The 15,820-nt window shown below is 40.5% G+C and overlaps 1 pseudogene; it reads right to left on the bottom strand.

The window, feature by feature from the left end:
• Positions 1–4,548: 4,548 nt before the first annotated feature.
• Positions 4,549–11,316, bottom strand: LOC123729827 (ankyrin repeat and SOCS box protein 15-like; annotated as a pseudogene).
• Between the last annotated feature and the right edge of the window lie 4,504 nt (positions 11,317–15,820).

Below are 15,820 nucleotides of genomic sequence, written 5' to 3'. Positions count from 1 at the left end.
GGATTTTTTTAGGGTGCATTATGGCCACACAAAGGCGATGCCACCGGCATATTCGAGGCATTATCAAGTGCTTGTCAAATTGTGAATGAGAGACTGATAAAGTTTGTACAGCCTGAACAAAAAACAAAGCAGAGCTCATGCCTTTCAAGCAACTTTTTTCAAATCATCATTAGAGTTGCATCATTCAACACATATAGCCCAATGTTTGTAGAACTACTAAAGTTACATTATAACTCTAAATGAAGCATATAGGAGCACCTATTTCTTTGTTAATTAACCGCTCAACACAGAATAGCTGCATGTGCGCACTCCCTCAAATCGTTTGGAGAAAATATCCTTTCTATTTTATTCAGCTTTGTTCAATTGTATTCTTCATGCTATAAAATAATATAAAATAATGCCACGGAATTCTAAGCAAATCTTGTCTGCTAAATTAACAACTGTAGCCCACAGCCATTTGGCATAGCCAGATCAAGACTTAACATAAGGACAACTCAGAGTATACTATTCTACATTTTCTTCATATCATGTTTATTTAGACATGTCTAAAATAAATAATGGATTTATTGTGAAGGTGTAGGCTATATTACATGGATTTATTAGACTTTTTAAAATGTAGATGTTCACTTGCAGGCTATGTGTGGAAGCCAGGAGATGCTAAATGTGTTTATGTTAATTAACGGTGAATTACCATGAGACTGAGTTATTTGCTTGACAATCACCGGCTGCCGAAATTTCGTGACCACCACAGCCGTAGCCACAACCCTTGCAACATGCTCTACTGACGGAGACTACATACGCAGCCCAGGAGGTGATTTCTCTGTAATACTCTACCATATAGCACTATCTCCAGCACCTGCAGCAGAGGTTGGACAGCTGCCTTGTACAGAGGGTACCAGCCCCTGTCACCTGCCTCACTGAAGCCTGCTGGGAATTCTGGCAGATCTTGGAGTGGGAGTATGTCACCTTTGTGGAGAATGTACCCAAATGAATGATTACTTTTCACAGGAGCATAAGTTTGTTAGCAAGAGGCTTCATGCCCATAGGGGGCACGTGCCCCCTCATATTTGTCCTGTTAATTATTATTATTTATTTCTCTGTGATACTTCTAGCCGCTTAGCAACTTAATTGCATTGTTCTTGTTTGCATACTGTACACTACATCATTAGTGGGAGATATACAGCCATGGATTGCTTTGTGTGGGCCGTGCATTCATTTAGACGGCAAACGTAATATCATGTTTCAAAAATGGCTATTCCATGTGGTTCATCGTTCACGTAAAACACGAAGTGAATATGATGTTTACATGACCTCAGTAATCAGAACATTCACCTTGCTCAATGGGCTTTTTGATCTTCAGATGTTTATCCCTGAGAATATCAGAGCAGAGGAGATCATGTTTAATGTTTAAGCATGTATAATGTTAGTTGTTCATATCATTTTGCTCTCAACAATGACAGAGTTGTTGAACATGCAGGACATTAAGTACTTTCAGAAGTGAACTTTTATCATGGTGACAATCTCTAAAGGTGACAATTATTATTTTTTGGCATGGCTCGAATGCTCATCTGAATAGCATGATCAAGCAGTTTATCTTCATCCATGTTGTCCGGATCCATATATTCAGAGCAAATAGCAATGTTAGTACGTGGCCAAGTATTGCTATGCTTCAAACCCTTAGGTATGCTTAACGTGCAAAGAAAATTGACTCTCCAGAAACATCTAAACAACATTTTCTGTTTTATTAGATATATTGTCCTATTCACCAGTCAGGCAGATTTTCATTCTCACCTGTGAAATCTAGTTCTGTTGAATTTACGGGAACTACCCAGCCCAGAAGGAGAGATTGTAGAGTGTAATTATTGTCATGCCTGAACTGATTTCCCTCTCGATCAACGCACACACACACACACATTAGGTGTCACCTGTTCTTGTTAAGGTCGTGTGTTTAGCATGCAGGCCATACCACAACGTCCAAATGTTGTGTCTTATGTACACTCATTTTCCATAATGTCAACAGTAATAATGAAAGAGTTTTTAATGTATAGAGACAGTTTTCATAACAGATGGCAAATATTAGACTTGTCAGAAAGAGAATTGTTCACAGAAGATCCATTTTCCCTGGCAGACCATGAAATGGGCTTGAAGAGCTCCCTGGTGGGTAGGGTTAACATTTGATTAACGTTTAGAAAGAAATCCAGTAGTTAGTTTTTTCGAGACACAAAGATGGTTCAAACTATTGTGCTGAAACGGAATAGGATCTCTCAGAAGCTTCATCAGAACTGCTATAGCTGCAGCATAAATTCCCTTTTAAAGGATAATTATCAAACATCCATACTTTACTTATTGCTTTTTGTCTGATATTTTACGAAAAGAATTACAGGACAAGTCTTTATCCAATCTCTAATGTAAAACATCCCCTAGCGCTTAAACATAGCAGATGTAAATTAGCTGTTAGCTAAATCTGGTGCAACGCATCTCACTTCTGAGACATGTTTTTGGTGTGCATTGTCCCTGTCCAAACAAATTTAATTAATAAATAAATAAATAAAAACTTGAGTCAGCCAATCAAAGGCAAAATGAGTTGGTTGGTGGGGACCAGGTGTGTTGGAGAGAGGGGTGTGCGCCTCTTTGTGCCCCCCGGGCCAGGATTGGGAGACACTGTATTGGACATAAGCAATATTCAATATGTAATCTGATATTCCAACATGGTTATTTTAGATGTGAGCAGATACATTATTCCTTATTATATATTTTGTTCTGGGTGCATCTCTGATGGCTTGTACAGGTCTGGAACGATGCACCCATTTTATTTTATTTTCCTAGCCCAAGCTCACAACCTGGCTAGCACTGTAAAGGAGCTAACTGTTTCACTATTGTCACAATTGTTTCTTAGTGTTGTTTTGTCTTTTATTGTATGAATTTGTTGCTTATGGATGTTGTGTGGTTGGTTTGCCACCAGGTGGCATGTTTTGTTTTATCCTGCACTAAAAAAGGAAAAAAAAACGAAAGTAAAATATATGAAATGTAATGTAAAACATTTAATAAGCTAACATATGTAAAAACATGTGAAACAGAAATGCACAATATGCTCAACAATTGAAACAAATACAAGCTCCATAGTCAGTAAGGTGGCATGGCGGGAAATTCACTGGCGTCTCTTCTCCCAACATGATCAGTTCAACATTTCGGCCATACAGATCATTCTCCCTGTACATCAACTAGCTCTTCAGTCTGAGAGGGAGAAGGTCAGAGCTCAAGATCATGGAGTCATTCATTATTTTCAATGTCAGCTGTTTCCTGACCTCCAGTCTGTACAGGGACTTGAGTGATTGGGGGGTTCCCTGGGTAAAAAGGAAGAAAAATAAACACAAGTAATATAACAGCACATTTTTTATGTGATATATTCCATTTAAATGGTGCATGTAGAATAGTAAAATCATTGTATTTGAAAATACACAGAACATCACATACAGCACCTTCAGAAAGTATTCAAACCCCTTGACCTTTTCCACATTTTGTTGTGTTACAGCCCAAATTTTAAATGAATTCAATTGATCCTGTCACTGGCCTACACACAACACCCCATAATGTCAAAGTGGAATTGTGTTTTTTACAAATTAACAAAAGAGGGAAAGCTGAAATGTCTTGAGTCAATAACAATTCAACCCCTTTGTTATGGCAAGCCTAAATCAGTTCAGGAGTAAAAATGTGCTTAACAAGTCACATAATAAGTCCCCTTTGCAATAAGGCACTACAGTTAAACTGCAAAAGATTTGGCAAAGCAATTCACTTTTTGTCCTGAATACAAAGCATTATTTTGGGGCAAATCCAACACAACACATCACTGAGTACCACTCTTCTTTTTTTAACATGGTGTTGGCTGCATCATGTTATGGGTATGCTTGTCATCGGCAAGGACAAGGGAGTTTTTTATTATAAAAAACTACGGAATAGAGCTAAGTACAGGCAAAATCCTAGAGGACAACTTGGTTGTCTGCTTTCTACCAGACACTGGGAGACAAATTCACCTTTCAGCAGAACAATAACCTAAAACACAAGGCCAAATATACATTAGCATTGCTTACAAGACAACATTGAATGTTCCTGAGTGGCCTAGTTATAGTTTTGACTTAAATCGGCTTGGAAATAAATGGTAAGACTTGAACATGGCTATCTAGCAATGATCAACAACCAACTTCACGGAGCTTTAAGAATATTTTAAAGAATAATTTGCAAATATTGTACAATCCAGGTGTGCAAAGCTCTTAGAGACTTACCCAGAAAGACTCACAACTGTCATCACTGCCGAAGGTGATTCTAACATGTATTGACTCAGGAGTGTGAATATTTATTTAAATTGGATATTTCTGTATTTCATTTCCAAGAAATTAGCAAAAATGACTAAAAACATGATTTCATTTTGTCATTATGGGGTATTGTGTGTAGATAGGTGAGAAGAAAAATCTATTTAATCCATTTTGAATTCAGGCTGTAACGCAACAAAATGTAGAATAAGTTAAGGGGTATGAATACTTTCTGAAGGCACTATATGTAAGAACATTCTTCCTGCTTCTCCAGGTTGAGTTTGAATTGTGAACAGATAGGCACGTGACTAACATAGTCCAGAGGAATGCGCACCACACTCCCAGACAGGTGCATGAGGCAGGAGATACTCATGAATTCACAAAACTGCACAAGGGAAAGACAAGATTGGAAACTATTTTGTTTGTCACTCAGTCTAGAGAAGCTTAGAAAAACTTTCCACAATGGAAATAATGCAAAAAAGTTTGACAACTTACTGGGATTCCCTCCTCCGCACATTTCATACTCAAGCTGTCATCATGGTTACAAGCGAAGCACCTCTCAGTGTCATAGCCGTTGTTAGGCAGCAGACGCATCATCATCTCGTCCTGCAGGCAGTACTGCAGAGCAATGGGAACCACCATGTCACTGACCACTGTGAAGTAACAATTGACGTCTGCCTGTCTGGCCAAAAGCAGCTTCACAATCTCCCATCACCGCCACCAGGACGCAGTGTAGGGGGTCCAGGTCAGGTCTCCTGCGTTCAGCAGCATTTTGATGCATAAGATGTCCCCGTTAGACAAGGCGAAGTTTAATGCGCTTTTTCACTTGTCTGAGAGGCATGGGGTCAGGAGGGCATTAACGTCAAAGCCGTTTTCTGAGTAGACAATCAAAATGGTTGCCATCAGCTGCAGAGTGAATCGGGCATTGGCCAGAGAGTTTGCTAGCCTTTCTGGTGGTAACGGGTATCAACATCTTCAAGGCACCCAATGCATCCTCCAGAACACTCTCCCCACTTAAAGCCTGGGAATTTACCCTGCTTCCTTATGGGAAACGTAGAAAACAAAGTCACCCCAGCTGACAGCATACAACAGTGCATGAGGCAAGTTTACAAGACAAGACCAGTCCTCTGTAAACTCACAGAGCCTATGACTAGATATATACGTTAACGTTCTGAGATGATTTTTCCTCACTGGTTACCTACCATGGTGAAGAAGAATGTCTAGGATGTCGACATCGGTGCATTCAGCAGCAACACCCAATGGGGTCACCCCATGGTTATCTTTCTGGTTGACCAAACCTCTGTGCCTTAGTAACAACATCATGACCTCAGAGCAGCCCACCTTTGCTGCTTCATGCGTGGAGGTCCACTTCTTCTAACAGATCTGCTCCACCCAGGCTCCTCTAGCGATCAAAGTGTAGGCCATTTCATATGACCCAGACCTAACAGCTTCAACAAGGAGATATACTGTAACTGTTATATTGGGTTCATATGAACTTCTGAATTCATCAAATATAATTTTGGGGACATTTATCTCAAAATGAAAATTTGTATGCAAATAAAATGTAGGTCTACACCTATTTGTTTTAAGGTGATTTGGTAACAGTGTAATGATGGCATATCCAATGTGATTAAACAAGAGTGGGGTAAGTTGAGCCATTCCTTACATTCAGCTTTACTACATCAAGGGAAATATACTGTAGTATTCTTTCTGACAAAGATATCTACATATATTTCAGGATGTTGTCTATCCCTGGAAATAATCAGAATTTATGTAAGCACAACAGTTTTGAAAATATAGCTTGTCCAAAAAAAGTGGTCTCTTGGCACAGCTTACCTCAGGTATGGGGTAAGTTGAACCACCTCAAAGCAAGTGGGTGATGGTGTCCTGTGACAGTAGGTGATGGTTCTGGTCAAAGTTTAATTCATGGAAAGGGAGAGTGGTATATTGTATATCTTAAATGTATGGCTATATTCAGATATAAATCTCTCTGTTCTATATCACTTACTCTTCCAATTCTTGACCAGTTGTCTGGGACAGGGATGTTGGTTTGATGTGCCTATTCGTAGGCAAGTTCTCTGCACTTGAGGCTACTAAGCGGATTAAATTGGTCCAACAGATTCTTGATATGTTTATCAAGCTCAGACTCCATGTCATCAGATAAGACATTGTGTGCCTCTGCTACTTTATCGTAGCCTCTCTTTCACGCAGGTACAACTTAGTTACATGTTTTGTGCCTTCAGAAAGTATTCACACTCTATTACTCTTTCCACAGTCTGTTGTGTTAAAGCCTGAATTTAAAATGGATTAAATAATGTCAAAGTGGAATTATGTTTTTTTACATTTTTACAAATTAATAAAAAATGTAAAGCTGAAATGGCTTGAGTCAATAAGTATTGAACCCCTATGTTATGGCAAGCCTAAATAACTTTAGGAGTAACATTTTGCTTAACAAGTAACATAATAAGTTGCATGGACTCACTCTGTGTGTAATAACAGTGTTAAACATGATTTTTGAATGACTACCTCATCTCTGTACCCCACACATACAATTATCTGTAAGGTTCCTCAGTTGAGCCGTGAATTTCAAACACAGATTCAATGACAAAGACCAGGGATATTTTCCAATGCCTCGCAAAGAAGGACACCTATTGGTAGATGGGTAAAATAAAATAAACAGCAGACACTGAATATCCCTTTGAGCATGGTGAAATTATTCATTACACTTTGGATGGTGTATCAATACACCCAGTCACTACAAAAATACAGGCGTCCTTCCAAACTCAGTTGCTGACAGGAAGGAAACCGTTCAGGGATTTCACCATGAGACCAATGGTGACTTTAAAACCTCTAAATGATCTGCCACTTTTTTTCCCATTTTTGCCTAAAATGACATACCCAATTGTAACTGCCTGTAGCTCAGGACCTGAAGCAAGGAGATGCATATTCTTGATACCATTTGAAAGGAAAAACTTTGAAGTTTGTGGAAATGTTAAATTAATGCAGGAGAATATAACACATTAGATCTGGTAAAAGATAATACAAAGAAAAAAACATGCTTTTTTGTATTTTTTGGTTCCATCATCTTTGAAATGCAAGAGAAAGGCCATAATGTATTATTCCAGCCCAGGCACAATTTAGATTTTGGCCACAATATGGCTGCACTGTATGTGCAAAGTTTTAGACTGATGCAATGAACCATTGCATTTCTGTTCAACATTTTGTATCAAGACTGCCCAAATGTGCCTAATTGGTTTATTAATACATTTTCAAGTTAATAACTGTGCATTTTCCTCAAACACTGTCATGGTATTCTTTCACTGTAATAGCTACTGTAAATTGGACAGTGCAGTTAGATTAACACGAATTTAAGCTTTCTGCCAATATCAGATATGTCTATGTCCTGGGAAGTTTTCTTGTTACTTACAACCTCATGCTAATCACATTAACCTACGTTAGCTCAACCGTCCCGTGGGGGACCCACCGATCCTGTAGAGGTTTTTAAAAAAGTTGCAGAGTTTAATGGCTGTGTTACGAGAAAACTGAGGATTGATCAACAACATTGTAGTTACTCCACAATACTAGCCTATATGACACAGTGAAAAGAAGGAAGCCTGTACAGAATAAAAATATTCCAAAACATGCCTCCTGTTTGCAACAAGGCACTAAAGAAAAGTGATGCAATACAAAGTGTTATGTTAGGGCAAATCCAATACAACACATCACTGAGAACCACGCTCCATATTTTCAAGCATAGTGGTGGATGCATCATGTTATGGGTATGCTTGTCATTGGCAAGACATATTAGTGTTTTATTTTTCATAATTCTTTGTAACACAACAAAAAGTGTAAAAAGTCAAGGGGTTTGAATACTTTCTCAAGGCACTGTACCTCTTCAGTGTAATTCAGTCAATTTTTTCATCCCTTACTGAATGGACTTCCCTTCTCTCATTTCCTTGCCTGCTCTCTCAAGAACCTCAAGTGGGCTAGACCGCTGCTTGTATACACAGGGCATGATGATGTCTGCTCGTAACAATAAAAATGCACAATGTTGAGTTCGTATGCATGACACATTGCAAAAATACTATGCATACAACAGACAAAATGTAATCAGAATTTGTATGGGTTATGGTGACCATTGGATCAGCTTACCCCAAGGCAAAATTTTGACCATATTAGCCCACACAGCTTCAAGGATGCCCTTTCATACATATTGTAGCTTACAGAGACCCCAACAGATTTATAAAACTATCTACTTTGGTTTAGATACAAGCATCATGAAACCTATAACAATGGAAATCAATTTTTTTGGACCTAACTTGTTTGCCATTTTTCCATGTGGTTTCTTCCTTCACAAACTCCATGAAATGATGACCTCTTCTTAAATATTTGGCCACATTATTCATTTTGTGTATGGTTTCCTAGAAACAAGGGGTGGCTCAACTAACCCTTTGGCTCAACTTACCCCTCTCTCCCCTACAGTTTATGTCTGTTTGTGTTGTGTGGAGAAGCCCCATGCTTCAGCAGAGTCTTCACATTCTCCACCAGACTGGCTTTAGCTGCCAGAGTCAGTACTTAATGTCCGACCAATCATTATGCTGCATGGGTGCCGTCCTGACTGGCAAATGTCTACTGACATCAGATTGATATAGAGCCAGACAGAGGAGCGTCTCAAATCTGGATGGCATCCAGTATAACCAGGCTACTAAGCAGAACAGTTATTTTAAAGTATGTAACAAACTGCAAATGGCACAAACCAACAAGAAATAACTAAAATATAGTAACTTGTTACAAGGGCTCCCGAGTGGTGCAGCAGTCTAAGGCACTGCATCTCAGTACTAGAAGTGTCACTACAGACCCTGGTTCAATTCCAGGCTGTATCACAACCAGCCGTGATTGGGAGTCCCATAGGACTCCCAAGCACAATTGGCCCAGCGTCGTCCGGGTTAGGGTTTTGCCGTTGTAAGCCATCATTGTAAATAAGAATTTGTTCTTAACTGACTTGCTTAATTAAATAAAGGTGAAATACAAAGAGTTTTTGTACTTACTGCATTTAAATACATTGGAGCGACCTGGTGCCAGTGTGTAACCATGAGACAACTATCATGAAGTTCAATTCAAGATAAATACCAAGAAAACATACTGAATAAAAATATAAACGCAACATGCAACATTTTCAAAGATTTTACTGAATTACAGTTCATTTAAGGAAATCAGTCAATTGAAGTAAAATCATTAGGCCCTAATGTATGGATTTCAAATGACTGGGAATACAGACATGCATCTGTCGGTCACAGATACAGTGGCTTGCGAAAGTATTCACTCCCCTTGGCATTTTTCCTATTTTGTTGTTGTTGCCTTACAAACCCCCCCAAAAAATATATTTTAATTCCAGGTTGTATCATTTGTTTTACACAACATGTCTACCACTTTGAAGATGCAAATTTTTTTTTATTGTGAAACAAACAAGAAATAACATAAAAAAATGAAAACTTGAGCATGCATAACTATTTACCCCCCCCAAAGTCAATACTTTGTAGAGCAAGGTGTTCCGTATAGGGGTGAATACATACGCATGCCCCACTTTTACGTTTTGTTAAAAAAAAAAAATTATTTCACTTCACCAATTTGGACTATTCTGTGTATGTCCATTACATGAAATCCAAATAAAAATCTATTTAAATTTCAGGTTGTAATGCAGCAAAATAGGAAAAACACCAAGGGGGATAAATACTTTTGCAAGGCACTGTACCTTAAAAATAAAGGTAGGGGTGTGGATCAGAAAGCCAGTCAGTATCTGGTGTGACCTCATGCAGCGCTACACATCTCCTTCGCATGGAATTGATCAGGCTGTTGATTGTGGTCTGTGGAATGTTGTCCCACTCCTCTTCAATGACTGTGCGACGTTGCTGGATATTGGAACACGCTGTCATACACATCGATCCAGAGCATCCCAAACATGCTCAATGAGTGACATGTCTGGTGAGTGTGCAGGCCATGGAAGAACTGGGACATTTTCAGCTTCCAGGAATTGTGTACAGATCCTTGCTACATTGGGCCGTGCAATATCATGCTGGAACATGAGGTGATGGCGACGGATGAATGGCAAGACAATGGGCCTCAGGATCTCGTCATGTTATCTCTGTGCATTCAAATTGCCATCGATAAAATGCAACTGTGTTCGTTGTCTGTAGCTTATGCCTGCCCATACCATAACCCCACCACCACCATGGGGCACTCTGTTCACAACGTTGACATTAGCAAACCTCTCACCCACACAACACCATTCATGTGGTCTGCGGTTGTGAGGCTGGTTGGACGTACTGCCAAATTCTCTAAAATGATGTTAGAGGTGTCTTATGGTAGAGAAAATAACATTAAATTATCTGGAAACAGCTCTGGTGGACAATTACACGTTCCTTCAAAACTTGATACATCTGTGGCATTGTGTTGTGTGACAAAACTGCACATTTTAGAGTGACCTTTTATTGTCCCCAGCACAAGGTGCACCTGTGTAAGGGTCATGCTGTTTTATCAGTTTCTTGATATGTCACACCTGGCAGGTTGATGGATTATCTTGGCAAAGGAGAAATGGTCACTAACAGGGATGTAAACACATTTTTGTGCATATGAAACATTTCTGGGATCTTTTATTTCAGCTCATGAAACATGGGACCAACACTTTACATGCTCATTTATATTTTTGTTCAGTGTAGCAGACTGTAAAATTAAGCATAACCCAGAAGTACAGATTTAACAGTTTCCAACACTCCTGGTATAGGCTGTGCTGCAGCTCTATGGAGAGGTAGCAGTCCTCTACTGTCCACTTCTCTGAAGGCAGACAAGTAGCGCAGCATCTTCCTGAGAACAGACACCTGGCCTGGAGACCATGAATTAAGACATACAAGTGATGCATCATGCTCCTCCAGGACGAATCAGGTCTAAAAGGGCATTCAAGGTATTCTGTATATATTTTAAACCAATCAAATTGTCATTCACCTTTGCCCATCTATTGAGTACTGTCACTTTACCTTTCCCCCTAATCTCTCTGTGTGTTTAACAGGTTACTAGGGTCTGGCAATTCCTGTGCACAACTGATTCCCTTGTGACCGTGGCACTGGAGGAGCCCACAGCAGTACACATGCAAAACAACAAGACTTTCACAAGAGTTATTACTCAATAATGTTGTTACTTACCTTGCTCTATTGCAGTCAGAACTCAGTCACTGTCTCGTATGAGAGGAAGAAGAATGCCAATAACATTGTTAGAAATCTAACAGCATCTGAACTACAGGTATGAGACAAACAAATTTTAAACATTTTAGCAAAAACTCAAATGCATGTTTTCCATACCTGGCTTGAGATTTTATAAAGGCACAGTGGTGGAAAAAGTACCCAATTGTCATACTTGAGTAAAGGTAAAGATACCTTAATAGAAAATGACTCAAGTAAAAGTGAAAGTCACCCAGTAAAATACTACTTGAGTAAAAGTCTAAAACTATTCGGTTTTAAATATACTTAAGTATAAAAAGTAAATGGAAATTCTAAAATGTACTTAAGTATCAAAAGTAAAAGTATAAATCATTTCAAATTCGTTTTTTGTTATTGACGGATAGCAGGGGCACACTCCAACACTCAGACATCATTTATAAACAAAGCATTGTTTTTAGTGAGTCCGCCAGATCAGAGGGGGGAGGGGACTTCTGAGCTTGTCAATTACTTGGCATTTACTCTCAAAATTGTGATAAGTAAGCTGGATAGAAGCTAGCTAGCATTTCTTTTCCTGTGTCTTTTCAGCTGCAGCCTGCAAGAAGCCTACTGTCTGTGGAGCGTTGGCTGCTGCCATGGTACCTGCCAAGTGACCTCTGCTAAAATGTAGCTAGTGAAATTTAACCATGAAATGTTTAATCTACAAAAGTTACCAGATACCACGTGGGGGACCATTGCAACTTTAGGAACAATGTAACACAATCCAATCCCTTGTGAAATCTTTGAACTTTCATTTATTTCAAATAATTGGTAGCAGTATATATTCTAATTGTATTAGTGTGGTACTTATCAGGCAGCACTACACAATGTCTATCTTGGCGAGCCAGCATTTATAAAGTTGACCAAACATGTATATTTTCACAAACTGGCATCCAAATAAATGAATGGCCTTTATCAGGGTTCACAGAGATGGAAATTGAGGCTATTAAATTTTTCAAAATTGCCCCGTATGGGTTCAGGGACCAGTCCAATCAAAATGGGAATACGACACAAAATATGATGTGATTTGGTAAATTAGTTGCAAAAACCTGACATAGGTCATTTTGAAAAATATACAAGGCTCCTTCATTTGTCTACCTGTAGAATTTTCTAAACTTCCGCTGTCCTCCAAGCCGAATATTTAGGAGCCTATGCAACCAAGATAGTCGCAAATTATATTCCAGAGTGTGATTTAGAACCACACTTCAAATTCCAGCAGGACTCTTTGGACTGGTCTGGTCAGATATGACTAGCCTGGCTGGCACGACCCACGTGACAACACAGCGAAGAGCTGAGTTAGGTGTTAGACAGACTGAGATATGACAGCCCTGCTAAGGTATTTGTTATTATGGAATACCGTAGCAAAGCTTGAAGGGGTCCGGTGGGTGATCCGGATCTGGAGTATGCGATATGATGGCCCTTCAAAAGCCATGGTAATCTAACAGCTCAATGGTGGCCAGCTGCCTCAGCACTACTGGGATAATCCACAATTCAGAACCAAGTAGCCACTGCTATGTGGTTACAGACACGGGAGTTTATAGGAATTTATAAGATACTGCGCTTCAGAGGCCTTTTGTCTGCACGAACACACACACACGCATACACACGCATACACACACACACACACACACACACACACACACACACACACACACACACACACACACACACACACACACACACACACACACACACACACACACACACACACACACACACACACACACACACACACGCACACACACACACACACACACGCCACAAAAGAGAACCCTGTTTATCAGTATCTTAAATGTCATTAACTATTGGAATGGCTTTCTCTCTAAAAGTAATGCAATTGTTTTAAGACGTGTGAGTGAATTCACCTGAGTATACAAGAATCTTGGCAAGATGCCTTTACAGTGGTGTAATGTACTTAAGTAAAAATACTTTAAAGTACTACTTAAGTAGTTTTTGGGGGTATCTGTACTTTACTATTTATATTTTCACCAACTTTTACTTCTACTTCACTACATTCCTAAAGAAAATAAGGTACTTTTTCCTCCATACATTTTCCCTGACACCCAAAAGTACTCGTTACATTTTGACAGGACAAGGGTCCAATTCACACACTTATCAAGAGAACATCCCTGGTCATCCCTACTGCCTAGATCTCTCCCAATGTTTCTTGTATCAATGTATAGGCAATGCAAGCCCTTCTGCCTAGCTCTGTTGCCCCCCACCTAAAATAAATAGCCTTCTATTAGTTTAAAATAAAAAGCATGACCAAATCATTTATAATTCTTGTATATTTTTTAAAGATTTTGCCAATGTAAAATAAGACGTGCATTTGATGGGAAGATGGACACCCATTGCACCATCAGAACCAAGGAGCAGAGAAACCTGCATGCCAGCATTAACCTGCTCTACCTCATCCAGGAGGAGAGACCTGTATGCCAGCATCAACCTGCTCTACCTCATCCAGGAGGAGAGACCTGTATGCCAGCATCAACCTGGTCTACCTCATCCAGGAGGAGAGACCGGTACGCCAGCATCAACCTACACTACCTCATCCAGTAGGAGAGACCTGTATGCCAGCATCAACCTGCACTACCTCATCCAGGAGGAGAGACCTGTACGCCAGCATCAACCTGCACCACCTCATCCAGGAGGAGAGACCTGTACGCCAGTATCAACCTGCTCTACCTCATCCAGGAGGAGACCTGTACGCCAGTATCAACCTGGTCTACCTCATCCAGGAGGAGAAACCTGTATGCCAGCATCAACCTGCTCTACCTCATCCAGGAGGAGAGACCTGTATGCCAGCATCAACCTGCTCTACCTCATCCAGGAGGAGACCTGTACGCCAGTATCAACCTGCACTACCGCATCCAGGAGGAGAGACCTGTACGCCAGCATGAACCTGCACTACCACAACCAGGAGGAAAGACCTGGACGCCAGCATCAACCTGCACTACCGCAACCAGGAGAGGCTGGATGCGCCACTCACACTCAAACACGACGTTAATGTGGGAACACTTACCCTCAGCCCATACTGACTGAAAATATGTTTTAGATGTTTTTAGATATAAATATGTATATACTGATTGATTGTGAATTGGCAATTACCCATTGTTTTCTATGAGGATTTTTCAATTCATGAATCATAAAAATGCTTCATAACCATAATGCTTCTATGTGACTGTAAGCTGACCTAGGACATTGTGGAGTTGATTGACAGGGAGGCGGACCTTCTGTTTAGGGGGGTAAAGGAGACCAATCTTCTGGAGGGGCTGAGGAAGAAATTCTCCACCCTCTTTAATCCAGTTTGTCAAAACCCCCAAATTTAACCCTGAGGTGGCAAAACTGCTTAAGGTACAGTATATCTCTGTCACACCAGCCTTCGCTTTGGCTCCCCCTCCTGTCCAGCTCAGGCGCTTCGGAGTCGCCGGGCCTTCTAGCTGCTACCGAACCTGCTGCTGGCAAACGCCCTTCACTCATCAACCCCGGACTTGTCTCGTCATCACTACACACACACCTGGTTCAAATCCCCACTATCACTGTATATATATAATACCCCTGAAATTTCCAGCCCTAACTATAACATTTTCTGACAAGATAGAACTGCCAAAGGGGGCGGAGTTGCAATCTACTGCAGAGATAGCCTGCAGAGTTCTGTCATACTATCCAGGTCTGTGCCCAATCAATTTGAGCTTCTACTTTTAAAAATCCACCTTTCCAGAAACAAGTCTCTCACCGTTGCCGCTTGCTATAGACCACCTACTGCCCCCAGCTGTGCCCTGGACACCAAATGTGAATTGATTGCCCTCATCTATCATCAGAGCTTGTACTGTTAGGTGACCTAAACTGGGACATGCTTAACACCCCGGCCGTACTACAATCTAAGCTAGATGCCCTCAATCACACACAAATTATCAATGAACCTACCAGGTACAACCCCAAATCCGTAAACACGGGCACCCTCATATATATATCATCCTAACCAACCTGCCCTCCAAATACTCCTCTGCTGTCTTCAACCAGGATCTCAGCGATCACAGCCTCATTGCCTGCGTCCGTAATGGTTCTGTGGTCAAACGACCACCCCTCATCACTGTCAAACACTCCCTAAAACACTTCAGCAAGCAGGCCTTTCTAATCAACCTGGCCCGGGTATCCTGGAAGGATATTGACCTCATATATAGTACTACCCACCACTGCGACCTGTATGCTCTCGTTGGCTGGCCCTCGCTTCATCTTCATTGCCCCACCCACTGGCTCCAGGTC

This window comes from Salmo salar, chromosome 23, assembly GCF_965601325.2.
Source record: "Salmo salar chromosome 23, fSalSal1, whole genome shotgun sequence".
NCBI lineage: Eukaryota > Metazoa > Chordata > Actinopteri > Salmoniformes > Salmonidae > Salmo > Salmo salar.
Note: the sequence above shows the minus strand (reverse complement) of the source record. Positions and strands in the feature narration are given on the sequence as shown.